General features: G+C 36.7%; 1 pseudogene; it reads right to left on the bottom strand.

The window, feature by feature from the left end:
* Nucleotides 1–15,974: 15,974 nt before the first annotated feature.
* LOC134210009 (protein held out wings-like) lies at nt 15,975–17,122 on the bottom strand (annotated as a pseudogene).
* Nucleotides 17,123–19,239: the final 2,117 nt, after the last annotated feature.

Below are 19,239 nucleotides of genomic sequence, written 5' to 3'. Positions count from 1 at the left end.
TAGGTATCCTTGACACCAACTTTTATAATTCGATATATATATATATATATATAGGCTTTTTTATAAAATAGGTATACACCCAGGTTTTTTTACGCATGATTTGGAATTCAATAATTTTTCGATTTATCTGAATTTTCACAGCTTTTTGAATACCCCTGAATTTTTCTTTGATTTTTGTGATTTTTTCGTAAGGTTAACTCATTGTTTCATTGACGCTTAAGGTCTTAAACGTATTAAACCCAAACCGTGTAAAAAAACCTGGGTGTAATAGAATTGATTTGTTTTTTTCCTACGAAAATTTATTATTTTTTTGTTAAAAGTTTGACAACTCAAACTTTAATTTATTCCATGTAAAATTTCCATGAAAAGAAAATAGGCGGCAATACAATTTTACTCCGCATGGTGAGTAGAAAAAAATAGCGTTCTTTTGCCAAATGATGATCAAATATGAGCTTGATTCCACGTAGAATGCGTTTAAAAGGTTGAGAGATTAACTGTATAAAAGTTGTCAAATTTGTTTTTCTCTTGAGAACGTACACGAACCGAGACAGATATTTGTTCAATGCGTCGAATTGTACATAAGACTCTTACGACTCAATGCCCCTATCACTGATTTACTATTTTATTTAGTATTAAGCGCAGAAAAACCTGTTGAGTTTTAATAAATAAGTGTAAAAAAACTCGCTTGGTGTAAAATAATGGCCGTTTAGTACTTTTTATCTTTCTAGAGAACTTCCCGAGTAGACGAAAATGGCTCAATAATATGGAAATGTGCGATGATCAGGAAGCAAAATGAGAGATATGGACATGATTGATAAAAGAGATAAAAGATCAGACGATAATATCAATATTTTTGCACCTAAATATCATGAGAAGATCAAGTTATGGTATTTAGCAATAAGTGAAAGATATCATATTATGCCATTAGTTTGTTCTTATCCATAGCTAATATTGATATTTAAATGATATTTCGGTGCATTTTTTATTGTTCCCTGTTCTTTTATCTCTTATATCAATCAAATTATAAATTTTTGTTATTCTGTTCATGGCTTCTGCCCGGGTTGTTATGTTTTTCCAACCCATATTATCTTTTTTTTTCAATTGTTTAAAAAAACGTCAATGGTGATGACAGAAGAGGGAGATCGGGCCATAACTTTTATAAACAGTATGTACAAGTCAGATTAACTAAATCGTTTATAAAGGTATCTTATGGTTTAGTTTTCTTGCCTCTAATTACATTAATAATTCCATTTTACAGATATTCTACACGGTCAGGCAATTGAACTGCTACATTAGTGAGTAAAAATTAATATAATACAAAAAATACGTATTAGAACTAGTTCTACAAAGCTTCTCCAGACAAATGGGCACATCGTTATTTTGGTACCAGGGTTTAGGTTTTATGTCAGCTCAAACAGTGAAAGAAAACTAAACTAAAGGTTTGTCAGGATTCATTTCCTGAACGCTATGAATTTCACTGTCTGGGAGTATGTTGGGGGCCGCTTCAGCTCCAAAACATTATGTTTTTGTGCAAGTCCCGAAACGACATATGGTGACATCCGGTATAATACCACAAGAGCACCTGCAGAACCTCATGCGATGCATTCCTCGATCGTCTGCGACGAGTGGTTAAACTAAAGGACGAAAAAGATAGACTTGACCAGTGGGCTTTCAAAAAATGTTTTCTAGTAAAATTAAATGAAATTAAAATGTAATTTTTTTTTTTGTTTAATTTATCTGTTTATTCTAATGTAGCACTTCAATTACCGGACCATGTAAGTTGCTGAAACAGTGGTCATTCTCACCCACATTTGGATGTTCAAATATTTTTCAGTGGAATTTGTAGCCGAAGTAACAAGTTTAAGGTTAAAATACTCATGTATGACAAGATAATAATCGGTAAAATGAAGTGGTGGAATTAAATGGAATTGTACAAACTCATTTCGAAATGAGCCCACAGTTGCTATAAAACATTTGGTTGTTTTATCAAGAATTTAGTTCACATTCTCCCAAAGTGGTCTGGTTCTTAATTTTTATGTTCTAGCTAAACAACTCGTTCAAATTCTCACTCAAACCTTTTTTATGGAAACTATGATTGCAACTTATTTATTAGCTGCCCATCGGACCGTATCTCCATTTTTCAACCATTGACTTCGGCCGATAAACCTTTGCCGACCAAATCCGCTTGGAAATGCATACACACGCCAAAACGGTGTGAGATTTCATATGGCACTTTGGCTATCGGCATAATCTTTAAATACGGTTCCACCTTTGCCTCCCGCGCAGGCGAGAGAAGTATGCAAACGACGACCGGCCCAAAGCAGGATAGAGTAAACTCTTCAAGGTGCCTAATAGAACTGGTTTTTCCGTCTTCATCTTTGAGGCATATTGTCCATTAGCACCAACGTCCGCTGAGGGAAAAAAATTAATAAACCTTTTGGTGGAATAATAACAAGCGTGTAATATTCTAACACATTGAATTATTATAGTTTCAATAGTTTTGAAACTTTTCCAGCATATACCCATTTAAAAAAATTCTCAAATCAAGCTCAAATTCGGTTATATTGGAACAATGAATAAAGCAAATCCGAGTTCAAATCTTAGAATATTTTTCCATTCAATAACCCACGCCATGATCTGCTGCTCTCAACTGGGCATGGCATGACACATGAATCAGGAACCTCCATTTTAATAATTGGTTCATAGGCGGTGGAACGATCTTCTGTTAAGAAGTTGAACTTATCCTGTTCTATTGGCCCTGATACTACATAGGCTTCAACACACCGTGTGCCGACGGCAATGCAATTGATGCTGTTTGGTAGATGCATAAAGATTATTACTGGGTACGTTGTGTGAAGAAACGAAAACAAATGACCTAAACAATGTTTTTGTTTCAGCGAAATAGGACCTTAAAAATATTTTCAAAGCACTAAACATATTCTTACACGTTATAAAATGTACAGAAATTTATTATTCGGAGAGATGAGCAAAACATATTAATTTATTGTGAAGCTAAAGTCAGAAGTGAAGTTCCCAGCAAAAGTATTTGCAATTTTAATCTTAATTTCTCACAAAGAGTATACGCAATTTAAATCTAATTTCTGACAAAGAGTGTACGAGTCAGAAATGTATTTAACACCAAAGTTACAAGAGAAAATTTATTTGTTTATCAGTGAATGGTGTGCATTAATATTGTCACGTTACAAGCGAGATACTCTACATTCTGCGGTATATAAGTGAACACTAGCAGTTGTGAGAGTTGAACACAAAATAGGAAGAAATAAGCCATGCATAAACCCACTTGACATGAATTGAAATACCCTGGCACTTGCAATCTTCTACAAACATCTCGTTGTTCGAATCGAATTTCAAATCATCTCTATAGTATTTTGGAACATTAAAAATGTTGAACAAGCACTCCAGTAAATAAACATAATAAAAAGGAAATGGAATTTTTAGGGTGTATTGAAACTTTATTGGTAATATGACAAATATGTTTTACTTTTTGCATCGTTGTTAATTGTTCTTCATTAGCACTTTGATTACACTGATGTCTATTATTAATGTACATTAGACAGCCCAGGAAACAAAAAGTTGTCTAATTCACGGTACCCCAAGTTGTGTCTTTGGGTGAGATAAATCAATCTCCTACGAAAATTTCAGCTCAATCGCTTGTTACAAAGCTGGCGCATTTGATTTAAAGAAGTTTGTATGAGATTTCAACCAAATGTACTAGGGCCTCGTCTCTGATATTCGCATGGAAATTGAATACAGATTTATCGATTGACCTCAGAATTGCAAAAACGGCAGTTGGTATGCTACAGAACATTTCACAGGCATTGTATGACGTTATTAGACTTTTATAGGTTTCGGCTGATGCATTCGATCAAACCCAAAATACAAGTAAACTCTAGCCGTCAATGAAAATGATGTCAAAGTTCATTTAATGCTGCAACAAGATCAAAACTTCAAATCAAAACTATCTAACAACGATATCCAGAAGATATTATTCTCGCAAACAATCTGAGAATACCCGTGAAATCTATTTTTCTGCTATAATCTGGGCCAGTCTAATGTACATAGGCATTGAAATATATTCACATGGTTTAAAGTATTTTCCGGGAGTTACCGAGAAAGGCAAAACATAATAACATACTCTCAAACGATTCACAAAGAATCCGCCGTCATTATTCGTTCAGCATGATGCTGCTTATTTTCTAGCGAGGAATGCCTCTGCTTAGACCAAGTGCTGATTCCAATCAGAGACTGACTCGCTGATTCCTATCGACTTCTGATGAAAAAGCTTAACTGTTTTTGTACCGAGGAATATTCGTCTATAGTCTAGACCGACGGGACTGCCAACAGTTATCTTCCCTACCGAACATCATTGGCGCAAGGGCGTCCGATCATTTGAGTCCCTGAGTGAAAGTTCCATTGTAAAGGTGACAACAGGCGGCGCACTTTGCTACTTCGCGAAAGGCAAAAGCAGTTACACCCACCAGCAGCCATTTGCACTACTAGCCCCACAGCTGAAGATCAGCGCGCTATATCCCGACCGGTCCCAGCATCCATCTCAGGCTACATATTTCGCGCAGTTGAGCAAATGTCTGTTCTCTTCTTCTCCATCCATTTCCGGCATTTTCAAAAGTCGGTGCTCCGGTATTGAGTGGGGGCACCCAGCAAAGCATATAGTGGGACCCGCCGGCGTCAATAATTGTGGTGCCAATTCCGCACGCCCGGGCGAAAAAAGATAATGATACGTACGTATAGGGCCGCAAATAAAGTTGAAATTAGACCGCGAAGAGTGTTACAAGTCATGACAAACGAAACCGATGAGGACCGATGACGATCGAGGAATGACCGATCGAGGTGGAACATAAGTGAGGCTGCCCGTAATATCGCTCACTCAGGATGAGTTCAAATCAGACACACATTTGGCATGGTCTTGTATGTCGATGATTACTAAAATCAACAGACCAGTCATATAGTCTTAAGTAAGCATCGAGAAAAAAATACTTATGTTTACTTAGTTACATCAAAGAAACACGCGTGAATTCAGGTGACTGTGCTATGGTCATACTTATATAAAATAAGTCTAATGTTGTCCCTTTGAAAATGGTTTCAAATTATTTTGAACATTATATTTGTACACTGTGCTTTAAAATGATTGTTTTGTTATTGGCATTGTGGTCTGGCAGCTTGAATTTGTGGCACTACACTACTGCACTTTTATATGCCGAAGCGAGTCGAAACAATTTTCAACCGATCCGTACCAGAAAATTAACCCAAAAAATTTGAAATCCCAAAAAATTAATCTGTAAATCCCAATAAAAATCTGTGGACATCAAGAAATTTTTTTTTTCGTGAAATTCCAAACAATGTATCTTGGTAATTCTTCCGGTGGAAATTTAAATGCGGTTTCAGTGGAAATTTAAAGAAATTTCATGAAGAAACTTCTGGCAAAATCCTATAGGATTTCTTAAAGATTACCAGTGGAAATTTCGATGAATTTTCCGTCAAAATTTCAAAAAAGAATTTCCCGTGGAGATTCTTAATAATTTCTCGTAGAGATCCTGAAAATCTTTAAAAAAGAAGAAATGCTGGAAGGAATTGGTTATTACGGTCACTCGCCCACAAAAGTCAGTACTACTCTGCACTTGCCAAAAGTTCATGTTGAATTTTATTGGAATCTGGGGACCGTTCTGGGGGTTCGTTCAGCAGAGGTTCGTCTGGGTTACCGGGTTGTCAATGCGAATGATAATTATCGAATCGAATGATTAATGCGAATGATATGCGATTTCCAATTTTATCAGTTTACTACTAGAAATAATGAAGTTGGAGGCCTATAGGATAAAAGGCCGGAAAAGGGTATGAAGTCCACTTCCAGTGCAATCAATTTGCTAGAATTTGATAATTATGTGAAAAATTTCAAAGTATTTTGAGGATGAGAACAGGCCTGGGATTGATCATACGATCTCCAACCTCGTATTTCCACTTTTACTTGTTCAACGACACAAAATGGAAAATTCCGATATTTTGACAAGTCAAAAAAAAGGAAAATTACCAAAAGTCGATTAAGCTAATCGCATAATCTACTTATTCCATGCATTTACGTGCAAAAAATTTGCTAATATGAATTCGTTAAACAGGTAGATTGAGGTTAAGGTATCCTTACCACTCCAGCTATGATGCAGAAGCGGTAATATATGACTACCAAGCCTATTTCACCGGAAATTCATAAGAACTTTAATAAATTTTTGATCACTTGTCATAAAGACAGTTTGTACTATCACATTTAATTCCACCACTGTGATTGTGCCTTGACAGATACTTATTTCGACCTCAACAGTAATGGCATCTTCAGTTGTCTCGTACTTCACTTAATTTTTAATTCCGTGGAAATTTCTAAGAAGACTTTCCCATTAAATCTCTAAGAATTTCCCACCATGGAAACTCTCAAAGAATTTTTCCATGGAAATATAGAAGAGTTTCAAAAGGATATTCCGAAGTTATTTATGGGCATTCCGAAGAATTTTCAATAAAAACCCTGAAGAACTTTCCATCAAATTTTTCAGAAATCCTTATCGCAAATTGTAAGCAATTGTCAGCAGAAATAAGATGGTTTCTTGTAAAACTTTCAAAGAAATTCACGTAAAAATTTGAAAATATCTCTTGATAACTAGAAAAATTTATGCTAGGTCCGAGCGATTTGCTTGAAAAAATCGTTTTTGATATTAGAAATTGAAAAAAAATCAGAAATTTCAAAATTTCTTGTGGATATTCTAAAGAATCTCTCATAGGAATATCTACTGGATACTCTGAAGAATTTTCCATGGAAACTAAAAAAAATCCAATGAAAATTCCGAAATTTTTGATCCACGATATAGAGCTTGCTGACGTTTACTCATCCTTCTCTTTTTCGGCGCATGGGGAGGATATGATTTGTTTCATCAGGAAACGCTGAGCGTTTGATAACTCAAACAATCTTTCTGTGCGCGTGCAGAAAAGATGACTAAACGTCAGCAAGCTAATGAATAAGCTAATTGAAGAAGCATATTGTTAAGAAATATTGGCTGCTAACGTGCAGACTCCATTTTACAAAATAAATTACTTTCGACGAGACTTTATCATGTTACGCATTTTTCATTGTTAGTTTATGCGTTTAAAAGCTGTAAACGAGGGCTGGTGGCGATCAGCGTCGCTCGAAATAGTGACATTAGTGACCTTCGTTGACGAAAAAAGACCAAAAAGTGACTATTATTAGCAGAAAATGTGACCGAACAGTGGCTTTCAATCAGTGTCGAGGGAACCTCAAAATATCAAAACTTATGTACACTACCCCTACAATTATGGAACACTTAGAATTGACTATTTCCAATAGTAAGTGAATTCCACATCAACAATGATAGTTAACTACCTATCAATGCATTATAGTTTGAACTTTTTTAAGCTTTATTAAAATTAGTTTAAAAAATTGCTTTAAATTAGATCTATTTGAAAAAAAAAATGATTTGATCAGTGTTCCATAATTGTGACCACGACAATATTTTGTCACAGTTATGGAACAGTTCCGTTTTTCCTGTAAATCGCTTCCTAATCATTTTTTGTGTCGACATCCAGGTCCAAAAGCAAAAACTGTATGTTACTATTCTATTTGTATAGCATTGACGGTATGAACGAGTATGAAAATAATATATTCTGCATAAAACTAGCATTTGTTTACATTCAACGCCATCTTGTTTATGTCCAAGATATGGTCAAGTGTTCCATAATATGGTCATTTGCCATCGATTGAAAGGTAATTAATTTTCTTATAATCAAACCCATTTTAGATTGGATGTTACATAGCGTATCGGAAGCTTAGTTCCCAACGATGGTACGATGCTATCCATCCATATCTACAATTGGTTGATTTTGTGGTGTTTTAGAAGTTTTTGAATGGTGAGAACGTCGTTGAGCGTTCCATAACTAAATGGGTGGAAGTGGGGTGTACGATACCAGATCAAGGTGATATCCTGAGCGATATATTTCCAACTGACTAGTCCTAGGACTTTTTGTATTTCCGTTTGTGGTTGATTTTTTGGTTCACATGAGAATGTTTTCGTGAAACCAAACAATTTGCATTAGTTCTACACCATTATTGGGATGATGGTAATTAAAGGCAGGGTGGTAAATAAATTCTTCATAGTAGTATTTGTCTTTTTTTTTTTTTAAATTGAAAATCCATATAAATAATTACTGGACATAGAATTGTTTCGATTTCGAGACTTAAAATTCAAGTCTCATTGATTATTTTTAGTTCCTTTTTAATTAGAAGTAAATTTCTTTCAATTTTCAAAAGAATGTTCCTAGACTGCTCTGGAGCAGTACTTTGGTAGTTCGTCATGTGATCGTCTGTGTGTGCTTGTGAAAATAGAGGCATCTTCATTTTTCCAAAATGAGACCAAATGAAAATGCTAACAGACTCTCGGTCATCTGTCACATTACAAGTACTCATGATGCGAATGTTCTTGCTTGTTTTGAGATTGAAGTTCAGAATAGTTTTAAAGATTCAACAACGATAACTTCGATGAAATGGTTTTATGGTTCCTGATTTTCGTATTAAAAGTAATAATATGCTGTGCTGGAGCAGGGGCAAGCTTATTTACAATGCCAGTGCGCCTCATGAAATAAAATCTGTGAAAAAATTGGCGAAATTTAACATTGTTTGCCAGAGAGCGGGAAGAGGTGATGAAATAACGCCAGACCTTTCCCAATGAAAATGAAAATCTGGCACTGGTCACCAGGTCTGTTTACCAGTCACGCTTCCAAGCAAACCATCTTGTTGAAAAGCTAATAATCGAGTTAACAGGCTGCTCAAGTTTTAGTAGATTTAGGAACCAGCTTTCAGGCTAACAAGCCTTAGGCGTTCAGTTTATTTCATTTTTCCCATTCTAGGAAGATGTCTTTGAGAACACAGATTTTAGAACAATCCTAGACCCTAACACTAATTTGATCAAGAATACTTGAAAACGAGTGACTTTTACGAGAAAAGCGACTTTGATGACAGGCTCGAAAAAAGCTCGAAAGAAGAGGAAATTGTCAAAGGTTTTTAGACATTCCATTTTGTTTCCTCTTGAACAGACTCATATTCCAATACCCGTTTGTTTTCATTTGTCTGAACAATTTCATTTTAACGATTTTCAGAAGCTTTCCCAAATCATGATGGATAAGTTTCAATTCGGACACATTAGAGTGTAAAGGCAAACAGATTTTGGTTCTTCAATGTGACGTTGCAATAATTGTATTGTAATGAACTCACATTAAAGAAACTACACTGTTCGATGCAATTTTGGTGCTGTTCTTTAGATGAGACAAGAATTTGACCGAAATTTATTTACTGAAAGTATTCATCTGTTTAAACCTTCAAGGCTAAAAATTTGTTTCAGTGTTCGTAGTATAAATCTAAACGGTAATTCCCTCAAGCTTGACCAGAAGATTGTTCGTATTGAAAAACAAAATGTGGGCGTGATTTAAAATAATTGGTAATGACAAATATACCAAAGCATTTTGCTCATATCAAAGCAGAATGGCCCCCATGGAAAACAGCTTTGCTATAAAAAATCATCATGACACTGCAGATTTTACTCTTGAGTGGGAGCAGGTGCTAGTACTGCGACAACCGATGTTTGTAACGCATAATAGCAGAAGCCTTTCCTCAGATATTTCCAACTCTAAACGAAAAATAAGTAACGATTTTTAAAAATTAGTTTCGTATGGTTTTCTCTTTCCCGGAAGTTTCTGATTTATTTCCAGGAAGTTGATTCCCAACTTGTATGTGGATTGTATATTCGGAGAATCACAGTTTTTTTTACTGTTTTTTCCCAACACTGATCTCAAGCGTAGCCGGCAGAGCATAAAATGTTCATTTTCACAAAGCAACTTCGGTCCGAATTTTGACAAACGTCGCATGACTATTCAATACATAGAATGACTTACACAATTTTCTTTTCGCAGCTTCACTCCTTATGATTGGTATTGAAGAAAAGCAGTGATTATCCTAAAAGTGTCCCTCAGATTATCGTCAGGGTCAGATCTATGTGATTAATTGTTTAAATCTCGCATTTTTGTTTGATTTGGTATTTTCGGCTTTTTCAGTATTTGCAGCAAACTAAAACGGGTTTTGCGTCTTCTATCCGACGTTTCGCTGTTTATTACGCAACTAGCCAAGAGTTTAGGGATGCGTTTCGTTGTACTTATTTGTTAGCAGGCAACAAAGGCGCCATAAATCCATGAAGAACTGAAATGTCGGATAGTGATCGCAAAAATCCGTTTAACTATCATAGACTGAAAAACCAAGCCTATCATAATAATCAATCACAGTCGGAAACAACAAGCATTGTTCAATTTTACGGAATTAATTGGTTTTACGAAATTTAAATACTCTCTTGATATTCGATCGGAAATTCAGTGTTCAGGCGAATATGAATATGTTTCGAAGTACCGGGTGACAAGAAGGCAGTGGTCTTTACCGAATATATTCGATTATTCAAAAGCTGAATTTACAGGTATGAACACCACTGTGTTCGATAGGATCAATATTCGACCTTCTATGCGTTCTCGGCAGATTGGCATCTAAACAAGCTATCTTGTTAACAGTAGTCACCTACTACAGAAAGCCGTTCTGATCACTTCACACTTGTCGCTTAACGCGATCTTTATCCAATAATTTCTTCGTTGTTTTGCTCCTCCTACTTTTAAGCAGTTAATATTGTACTCGCCAATAAATGCCATTAAATCAATAATGATAAAATCATGCACATGGTGATCAAAACTTTCCCAATTCTAAAGTGTTAAGAATTCGCCTCTGTTGCTCCACCCTATCCTACCTAAATGTCGGTTACATTCGTTTGTAGCTTGCTTAATAAGTACACTATCTGATGACATATAATATATAAAATAAAAAACATTCAAAACATTCAAACATTATTTGCATGCGCGATCTAAGAAGAATTTATTCTCTAATTGAAGATAAATGTCTGTGCTTTGTCTCCAAACAGAAACATGACGTCACGATTTTTAATGTGAAATATTATGTGGTGTAATGTCATATGCGCCTGGTACGCAGATCAAACAGAACCAAATAATACTTTCGCTCATCAATAGATTCTACTATCTATAGTCGTAGCTAAAGCAACCAAGCACTTACACCCATTTACTTCTGACCACCTAAATTAAAGCGGCAATTAAAGCATGTTTCACTAAGTACATTTTAATCGATACGACTTAATGGTAATTGGGCCTCCAAAATAAACGAATGATTGGAAAAAAGTACATTTTTAACGTTCTTGTACGTTTCCACTAAATTGCATTCAAATGAAACTTTTTTTTTGCCAACTAGCAATATCATCGCGTAGTGATCGACTATTTTTCTATGAAAAAATAATCCTGTTTATTTTTTATTTTTATGTCTTTAGTCTCCCTACTTAGGGGCTATCATAGCCGTGCGGTAAGACGCGCGGCTACGCCTAAGACCAGCTACTGACCATGCTGAAATTGGCTGGGTTCGATTCCCAGTGCCAGTCTAGGCTTGATTTCGGATTAGGTACCTCGACTTCCCATGGGCATGAAAGTATCATCGTACTAGCCTCATGATATACGGGCACGATGCAAAAATGGTAACCTAATAGAAACCTCGCGATTAATAACGGTGGAAGTGCATAATGAACACTAAGCTGCGAGGCGGCTCTATCCCCAGTGTGGGGATGTAATGCCAATAAGAAGAAGAAGTAGAAGAAGGGAGACTTTCAGCCCGAGGCTGGCTCGGTTCCAAATAAATAATCTATTTTGCTTCTTTGATCAAGCTAATGAGGCTTTAAGAGATGAGCCAACCTGGGACCTTACTAATTCGTTCAACAGACAGGTGAACATAAATTGTTTTACTTATTGGAAATACCTATTCTGCCTGTAATCACATATCAATTCCATCTTTGCTGGATTTATTATTCCAGATTTAATAAAATCGATTTATGGGGACTGTATATCCGCTCATGCATTGTCAAGATTTTAATAACTGTGGCAGAAGAAATCTTTATGCTGAAGATAACTGGTTCAGATTAGACATTTCGCTTTTGGAAAACTCATAATTATTCTGCTTATTTTAAGAAGGTGAAACATTCGATAAAACTGCCTTTATGACGAGAAAGCTTATTTTTGCTGTTTATCGAAATTGCAAGCATAAATTCTTGAACATCTTGAACATTTATCAATACATATTATCAATACTACAATATCATTGCTTCTGGTGCTTGATCGTGGAAAATTATCTGCCAATATAGAATAAGACTTTTGAAAGAGGAGAATCTAAGCTAGCTGGGCGATCTACACAGAGTTAATAATTTGGCTACAAATATAAATCTATCGAAATAAAACTTCCAACATACTGCTTTTTGTAATACATGAAGTAAATAGATCTGCAACGTCCGATTGCCTAATCAATCGGCAGGCTATCTCGTTATCACCATCTGAGTATCTTAATGAATATTTGGACAAATCTCGAAGTAACTGTGATGGTCAGATAACGGAGGTAGCATACAATCCGCCCCTTATCAGAGAAAACATCTTCGTTCGCAAGCAGCAGCCTCGAGCGACGAAGCTCTGCTGCGTTATCACTGCGGTGCAGAGGGTACACTCAGAATTGGTCAAAAGAGAGAGTGAAGCAACTCGTTCGTATAACACAACACAACGGTTCCCCTCTGCCGGTACCGTGGATGGCGCAGCGAAAGAGATCAAGATTTATTCCTCGTTCTGCTTTCGGATAATCGGCTACAATAATAGCAATATTTGTTCACACTGTTGGCGGCGCCACCACGGAAAGTGATTCGTGGTGATAGATCACCGCTTTTATGCTTACTCAAATGGTACGAGATTTTGATCAAACGATGTGTCATTCGATATGTCATAGATATCAAAATAAACGAAAACTGTATAATGCACCTAACCGAATAACATAGTAATAATATTTACATAAGTCAGTTCAAGCAATCTGGTTAATCTAAAACTATATGTAGCGGAAATAAATGCTGTCCAAGTAACACCAAACAACTAGCAAGATTGAACGCGTTCCCACATAAACATGTTCGTTTTACTTATTATACACATTCATCACGAGGTTTCAAAGTGAACTAACAACATGACGTTTCGTTGAGTAGATTACACATTTGGATACTTGCCTGATCTTGAGTGGACACGCAGTTTTAATTCTAGTAGAGTATTGCTTTAGAAGATAGAAGGCAGGTTAATCTCAACTTTTCGTTTCATGGTATAATGTTTGATGCAAATGGTGAATAGTAATAGCCAAGGTTATTCTTTCTCCAAACATAACCACGGATATAAGCACATATACTCTGTGATGATGGCGATGAGTGGTTGGCGGATTAGAGTGTCCAAGTAACGAGTATTCGTAGGAATTGACAATGTGTAAACCAAAGATAAATTAAAAAGAGAAAAAATTAATTGCATTGGGTTAGCGATAGCAGAAGTCTCCGACGATGGCGATGTGATTAACTGAAAGAAGAGTTAGGTGGGTGTGAGCTTGAAATAGGTGAATAAATAAAAAAGTAAATTGTTATTGTTATTATTAAGATTGCTTTATTTCGTTACTCGCTAAAAGTGCACTTGTATTATTAAACTAAAGAGAAAAAAAAAAACGTTAATAATGATAAAGAGATAGTTTTAGATATTATTGATATTAACGTATTGAGTTCTTCGAGCTTGTTCCTTCAACAATTTTCGATTATTTCGCTGGCTTCATATTAATGGATTTAGATCACTATATTTTTAATATGGATTAAAATTCAGCACTCTGCATTGCTCAGGCTTGTTACTTTCATTTGTTACGCTCGTTCGAAGTGAAGAACAACAGTATTAATTCGAATTAATAAGTGGTGCAATTATATTGTTAATGACGTGTTAAGATAACCATACTTTTTCGATTTCGATATTCAGAGCTCGTTCTGGTTAATTTATTCCTATAATTATTAACAGTGTTACTGATATTCAACCTTATATCTTCTGAGTGGTTAATGTGAAAAGGCACGCATTCGCTAACTCGCGCCACAATAAAAGCCTGGTTAATTCGAACTAGTTTTGCTTGATGGAGTCAACGACGTTATGGATCCGCGCCAAACTTTTACAGTGTGACAGCGGGACAAAGAAACAGGGTACTGCTTGCAACTTGCGACCGTATTTCCTGCCAGGCCAGACGAATGCCAATATAGATTAATCAAGAGATTGTGATAGCGTTATTATTAACATTATAATGATAAGAATAAAAGAGATTGTTTCTAGTTTTGTTTTAAAGATGAGTTATTATTGGTTTTAACTCTTTTTTTCATTTATTACCAAATTTTCTGCGTTTTCATTGCTAGTTGCATTTATTGTTTTTATTTTACAATTTCATTTTGCAATTATTTCCATTTGTTAATACGTTAATAAAATAGGCTTGCATTTATAATTATTTTTAGAAAAATAAAATTATTTTTTGTGTTTCTGTTCCTTAACGCACTATACAGTTTCACTTATGAGTTAAGCCTACACAGTTAAAAACACATCTATCTAATTAATAATGTCTGAGATTACGTGGTTGTCCGACGGCGTCCGCGCTTCCTCGACACCCAGGGACAAGAGGAACTATAGGACGATGCAAATTTTGCTTTTAGTTTTTCTGCATACGAATCGAAGATTCTGCATTTCTCCATCCACTTGACAGATGATTTGTTTGAGTTAAATATTAAAAGTAAAAATCTCTCGCTTGTCTCAGGTTTCCGCTAGTTTTGCCCTCCCACAAGGAAAAAAACCGGAGTAGCTTTGTACTGTCGAACAATAGTGATCCAACAGTGAACAGGGGTTGTTTCTTATTTCTCTTTTACTCCTAGCTGTTTGTATGTGTGTCTGTATTTTGCACATAAAGTAATATTGTACGCGCATGTGGAAGTTAGGATTTTGTATTAAATTTAATAAAATTACGATTCTTCCAGAGACAACGTTACTTCACTCTCGCATTCTTTCACTCTCAAACACACTTTCTTTTATCATAAAATCGTGTTATTATATTTTATATAAGTTTTGAGAAGACACGAATAAAAGCTTTGCTTATTTGATTGTTTTTCCATACTTTGTGTGCAATCGTCTAATAGAGTACTATTTGTTGTAAATATTTCAGAGACTACCATAACAGAAGTTAATACAAAAAGTCATAACGAATAATGCATCTTTCATTTTACACCAACAGGCATACGTTAGTTGTCGGTTTGAACCGACATGTTTCAACCAAGATAAAGTTTTTGTCTTTATTGGGGAATTGTTTGAAGTGAGTGAAAAGTCGTTTAGGAAGTAAATATAAATCGATGAAATAGAAAACAATAAAGTGATTGGGCGTAAAAATTATCAAAAACAATTTAATTTGAATTTCTCTTCAATCTCAAATTAATTGGGATCAAAAATCACATTAATGCTCTCATTATTGTATAAACAAAACAAGAAAGGTTTACATGTGAAGGAAGAATGAATATTTTGTTGCGGAAGATTGATTCGGATTGAAGTGAAGTCGGATGATTAGCTGGTTGCGCTTTGTTTTGTTGTTGTATCTCTCAGGTTGCATTGTTGCATTTTCTGTACTCTTCCGAATGTGATTTGTTATTTAATAATGCGATTGAATAGTTGGTTTTGTTTTTTAGATTCGTTATTGACCCAACTGGTTTTTTAATAATAGAGTTCTAGACGCTTTTTCTGTCAAAGAGTTATTTTTGAAATGTTAAGATCTTCTAGATTGTGCTAGATGTGAGTGCAGATTTGGTTTATATCTATTTCTAGAAGTGCTCAATGATTAAAAACAAAAAGTTATTAAAAAATAGAATTATATATAATAGAAGTTATTATATAAATATGTGTGTGTATTTTATGCGTGTTTGTGATTATTGCCCCTCTGCCTGGTTTTAGTAAAGAGGATGATCTCTAAGCTTGAATTGCCTTCTTCTTTGAGTTTTGATTTACCTACACTGTGATCGGCGTACTCTGCAAGCAGGGGTTTCCAGCAGCCAGAGCTGCATAGCTGGCGAAGTTCGGCATAGGTGCAGTTGCGTATATCAGTCGGTGGTGTGATCGATGGTTGAGTGACGCCAGAACCGGTCATGAGACTGGCACCAGTCGTTGGCACTGAGATTCGTGGCGACAGGATCAGTGTGGAGCACCGAGTGGATTGGCGGCATTTCGTGCAGCTGCAGCGCGAGTTGATTCGTGTGAGACCCGTATTGGCGGCAGGGACCCGGATTAATCGCTGTTCAGCAGCCAGTTACTTCCATCCGTCGTAGAGGCTGACTCGCGAAGGTGATCTCCGCTGGGGGGCGCTTTCAGTGCTCGAATCCTTTGATAAGTGCCATTGATAATGGCCAGTTCCATGAGCTGTCTCGTTTCTTGAGTTCGTCTTCACCTTCAGCATGGGGGAACCAGCAGTTTCTTTGACCTCATCCAGAGCGCGTTTGATCTTGATAGATGCTCGATTTTTCCGGTATCTTCAACGGTAATCAACACGTGCAGATCGTCGAACAGATGTTTGAAGCTCTGGCTTGCCTCGATTTGCTTCCTCTTTCTTCTGTATCACGCATCGAGCCTTTCCCCCTGAACCATTATCTTGCATCCCATTTCCTGCTCCAGTTTAAGCTTCATGCAGTCATACCTCGAGGACTGAGAATTCTTCCTGCAACAGTTGAAATCTGGATACTCTTTTCACCGGTACGCAATACACTTTTCATTCAAAGTGATGGCTTCTCCCCTCGAATCCCGGAAGCTACAGAGGCTCTTTCGTCACTCCGTGATCTGGAAGAGGGATGCCTGAACCTTGATATCTCCTCGTCGAGCAAGTGTTCGACATGGTTGAACACATTCAGGAAAGGCTGCCAACTGTTTGCGATCTTTAAGTAGCTGTGCCAAATAGTCAACCGGCAAATGCTCTGTGTCGACTGGAATGGTGTTTTCTTGGATTTACACTGTTACCGAACGTATTCATATCTTTGTCTGGATTTTGCAACAGGTCAAGTTTGGTTCCAAGTCTTCGCTTAATCAAATCTTCTTCTCGCTCTTGCATAATTGTCGTTTTAACAATCTACCTGCAGTGGAGGAAATAGAGAGAAGGTACAGGAAAGATTAAGGCTGGGGCTCTGCTTTGTTTTACTGCATCTGCATTTCCACAACCTCGTATATACACTTGCTCTTTTATGTATGTAACTCAGTGATGCCTCTTCATTCCACGGTAAACTGCGTTCCAGCATACTCCGATGCGGCGTTGCCCGAAAAGAAAAACAACTATTACACTCTCTTTGTGCCTACTAGTGTATGTATAGGAATTCCGTATGAATCAACTTGTTTCAGCTTTCTTTTCTGTGCCTTCCACTGGCTAATTCACACCGCGCTGTCGATTACTTTTCGCTTCGCTTTTACTCACACACCAGTTGCAAACAATAGCTTTTTCTTTCAAAAAAAACCAGTCCAAAAACCGATCCGATCAAAATTGAAGAACAAAATTTTTCCACCTCCCACCTCTACAAGAACATTCGCCACCAACACTCGCGATCGTGAGGAAGCGCCTCCACATAACACAATCTACTTTTCCTTATGGAGTCATGCACTCTTGTACTGGCGTAAAATACTCGTGCAACTCTTTTGCCAATGTGCTTTAACTTCCTCAGCTTTGTGCACCCTTTTTACAGCACTGCACCGTCACTATTCTTGGCCTGTTCGCCCCTTGCACACGTCTCTCGACGTCAACACACAGGTTCGATGGCTAGAGATTGATGATGACGGATCTGTGCGATGCACGCAGAGGAGATCGGCAACTCTGCGCCGCACAATCTGGTTCGAAACTGTCACTAATCGAGCAATCAAATCGAGTTCTTACTACCGTGCCGCTATTGTGCGGACGTATTAACGCGCAAAATAATAACCCGTCTGGATCCAAGTACACTAGACGCGTCGCGAATTGCCGAAAATTTACAATTACCGATTGGGATCGCCTGAACTGACTTTGTTGAAAAATGTGTTACTTAAGGTACAAACGCAGCGATATCCGACTATTCTCTTCCTCTACTAGAGCGCAAGCACTAAATACCAGTACACAGTTTTTGGTTGATATGCTTATTTTTCTACTTTTTTGCTAGCGCTTTTTCTTCTTTCCACTGACTGTATTCAAATTTGAAGAGCCCTGACAGAGTTTCGACTGTTCCGGCGTACGGCTGAGTTGATAATAACCGAACGGATCAAACTGAGCTGAGCTGGATCGAGAGATCTGAGAGCAACGGCACACACAAGTCCACATCCACAGACGAAACCTCCACCGATCATAAACAGATGTGGAAGAGGTAGCCAGGCAGTAACAACCTCACCAAGCACCACACACCAGAACAGGCCAAGATCTGGTGAGATCTACCACGGATGGGACATCATGTGTGCACGGGTCGGTACGAATACTATCGAAGGTCGAGCAACAAGTCTGCGTTGGTGTAACTGTACTTAAACCATTCCGACTTGACTCGATGACGGGAACGACGACATTGATTCTTTCTGCTCTTTTCTTGTAAGCGACCTCGCTGATATACACATAAACTCAATAATACCATCCTGCTGGATGATGGTCTGAGATCATTAAAGTTACCCTACATGGGAGTTCTTTTGATACTAGCTAATGTATTGGATAGATGACCTTGTTTTTTATCCAGGAGGTTTTAGGCTTTGGTTTGTGACGAAATGTACCAGCCGGAATAATAGCAATAAATATATTATTCGTTAAATTATACTTGAAACACCATATGGCATGTTTAGATCAGTCAGTGAGTCACATTCACTTGAACTTTGTTAAATTTATCAAAACATAAACGTAATATTCCTATTTCTTGAAAGTCTTCCATTATGGACATTCTTTGATGGAATTTGCCATTATTAGAACTAAATTACGAGAAGTGATTTGGTTATGTTATTACAATCCAGCAAATGTTGATGACAAATAAGAATTATAATGTAATTGCTATATTATTCAAAATGAACAGCCTTTGTTTTTTTGAACAGTTTTGAAACAATTTACTTGATTATTAAAAGATTCTAGAGGCATATGACATTAATTTTTATTAAGAGAAACTCGAAAGAACAATATCCATATCCATATCCATATCAGATATTTGTCATTAAAGTCACATTTACATTACATTGAGT

This window comes from Armigeres subalbatus, chromosome 2 (genome assembly GCF_024139115.2).
Source record: "Armigeres subalbatus isolate Guangzhou_Male chromosome 2, GZ_Asu_2, whole genome shotgun sequence".
NCBI classification, from domain to species: Eukaryota; Metazoa; Arthropoda; class Insecta; order Diptera; family Culicidae; genus Armigeres; species Armigeres subalbatus.
This window is presented reverse-complemented; position numbering and strand designations above follow the sequence as displayed.